Source organism: Ricinus communis, chromosome 2 (assembly GCF_019578655.1).
Source record: "Ricinus communis isolate WT05 ecotype wild-type chromosome 2, ASM1957865v1, whole genome shotgun sequence".
NCBI classification, from domain to species: Eukaryota; Viridiplantae; Streptophyta; class Magnoliopsida; order Malpighiales; family Euphorbiaceae; genus Ricinus; species Ricinus communis.
This window is the reverse complement of record NC_063257.1, coordinates 16,236,228-16,238,853: the sequence shown is the minus strand read 5'-3', so window position 1 is coordinate 16,238,853 and position 2,626 is coordinate 16,236,228. Positions and strand designations below refer to the sequence as shown.

The window sequence follows — 2,626 nt, the reverse complement described above, 5'->3', positions numbered from 1 at the left end:
GTTCGCATATCACCTTTTTTTGGTGTTCAACTCTTTAAAGAATTTTGCATAAGCTGGCTTATTCCTGACAACATCCAACAAAGGTAAATTAGTATTAACTTTAGAGAGCATCTCAATATTTTCAAATTTTTTTTTATCCTTTTTGCTCTCTTTGGGTTAGTTTAGAAAAGGAATAGGTGGTCTATAAGGCTGAGCTGCCTTATGAAATTCAGGTCCAGAAAATGCTTCTTTTTCTTTCTTCTCAAGCCTAAGATTAGGCTCTACTTTTTCCTCATTTTGTATGCTCTCCTTATTGATTTGCACTAATCCATCATTTTTAGGTGTCCTGCATAAGAAGAAGAATCCCTTTCAGTTTTCATAGTAATTACATTATCAGCAACCTCACCTTTTCTAATAGTGGTAATGGAATTGGCTTGTTCAGGTTGACTTGATAGTTTCTCTTTATTGAGCTCTTGAACAACTTCAACAATTTTTCCCATTTGAGCTTCTAAACGTTTCATTGAAGCCTCAATAGAATCTATCTTTTTCTCATTCCTCTTTATCATATCATGAGAAGCCATCATAAATGATTGAAGTGTTTCTTCCAAACTTGGCTTCCTTTGTTCATTAGATTGCAAAGTTTGTTCTTGTTCCTAAAAGAAAGAATTGGAGTCCCTTTGGAATTGAGAATATTGGTCTTGGTAATAAGGTTGATTTCAGTTTCTCAATAATTGTGGTGGATTTTGGTTATTGTATTTCCAAAAAAAATTTGGATGGTTTCTTTAACCTGTGTTATATGCATTGGAATAAAGGTCATTCATAGTATGCATGGGTTGGTAAGAATCTATCAAATTTGTTTGGTCATACATATTTCCCCTATAATTATCAAAAGATGAAAAAACATTAGCACTATGACCATAAATACCACAAATACCACATACCTCATTGTTTGGTGAGTTTTTTTATTAAAGCAAGCATTTTAACTTGCTTAGTCAATTCAGCCAATTGCATGGCTATCTCACTACTAGCTACTACTTCATTTACTTCTACTCTTTTTATCTTCACACTCTTTTATTGAGAATTGGCTCCTAACATCTCAAAGATGTCATAAACCTTATCAGCTGTCCTTTCTAACATAGCACCCCTAGCTGTATTGTCAACCATACATTGATATTGTACTGTCAGCTCATCATAAAATGATTGATTAGTTATTGGGAGTGGGAATCCATGGTGTGGGCATTGCAATAAAAGTGATTTGAAGTGATCCCATGCTCCATGAAAAGATTCAACATCCTTTTGATAAAAGTTAGAAATTTCAGCCCTTAATTATTTGGTCTTTTGCTGTGAGTAAAATCTACTCATAAACTTTTGATGAATTTCATCCCAATTTCTCACAGAATTAGGAGGCAAGGTCATTAATCAAGCCTTTGCTCTTTCTTTCAATGAATAAGGGAAACAGCTCATTCTTAGTTGATATTCATTTAGTCCAGATAATGGGAAAGTATGAACTATAGCATAAAACTCTCTAATGAATGTTAATGCATCCTCACTAGGTAATACCATAAAATGAAGGAAGCATGTTAAAATGAATGTTTTTTAGTTCGTAATTCCTAGATGCATCACCTAGAACTATGCATGAAGTAGTGTTACCAATTATAGGTCGTGCATAATCTTTCATAGCCATTCGCCTTTCAGCTCCTATTTCTCTTGGTGGGTTTGTCATGATATCAACTTCTTCTAGTTGTTTCCTGCTAGCATACAAAATAAAAGAAAGTTTTAGATTTAAAAAAAATTTAAAAAACAAAATAAAAACACATAAATAAAATACAAAACATAAAACAAACAAACAAAACAAAACACAAAATAAACTAACAAATATAAGACACTTTTGATAATCAATCAATATAATAAATTTGGACACAGTTCCCCGGCAACAGTGCCAAAACTTGATGTATAAGGGTAAATTCACCACAAGGTCGACCTCTCAAGGAACTGTGAGGCTACTTATTATAAAGTAATTATCAACATAAAATAATAAAAGTAAATCTAAACATTCTAAATCAGTATGTTGAGAGGATAATATTCATAAAATAAAGTAACTAAACCATAAATAAATATACAATACAAATGCAAATACTTATGATCTAAAACTATATGCTAAAGATAGTATTTAGTCTTGCCATTTACTTAGTAATCTCCTTGTTTTATTTTAAGCCTAGATCTAATGAATGAGATGGTGATGTACCTTTTTCCTAAATCACTCAAGCTAATGATGCAACCTAGGTTTCTTATACCAACATAGATTAAAGTAAAGATGATGTTTCTAATACTTTTAACCTAAAGATTTTAATAACAAATATTACTAATAAATTGATATAATGGTCAACCAATAATAATAGATGAAACTAATACATATATGAAGGTAAAGAAATCATTCAATAAATAAATAAATAACAAGGTTCATACATAAGTAAAAAAGCTAAACTAAACACTTATGAAAACTAGCCTAATATATTTACCCAATGATCATGGTATTAAATAGAAAGACATAAAACAATAAAATAAAAGCTCCCTTTAGATCTATAATTTCTTCAAGTAGGAAGATGATTGATCCTCAAATTTCACTTCTTGAAAGCTCCTTAGATCT

General features: G+C 30.9%; 1 non-coding gene across 1 annotated transcript; it reads left to right on the top strand.

Annotated features, from left to right (window-relative positions):
• The first annotated feature begins 1,201 nt into the window (after positions 1 to 1,201).
• LOC112534980 lies at positions 1,202 to 1,309 on the top strand. The gene has a single exon (XR_003079187.1). It is a non-coding gene; the product is annotated as a small nucleolar RNA R71 (small nucleolar RNA).
• Positions 1,310 to 2,626: the final 1,317 nt, after the last annotated feature.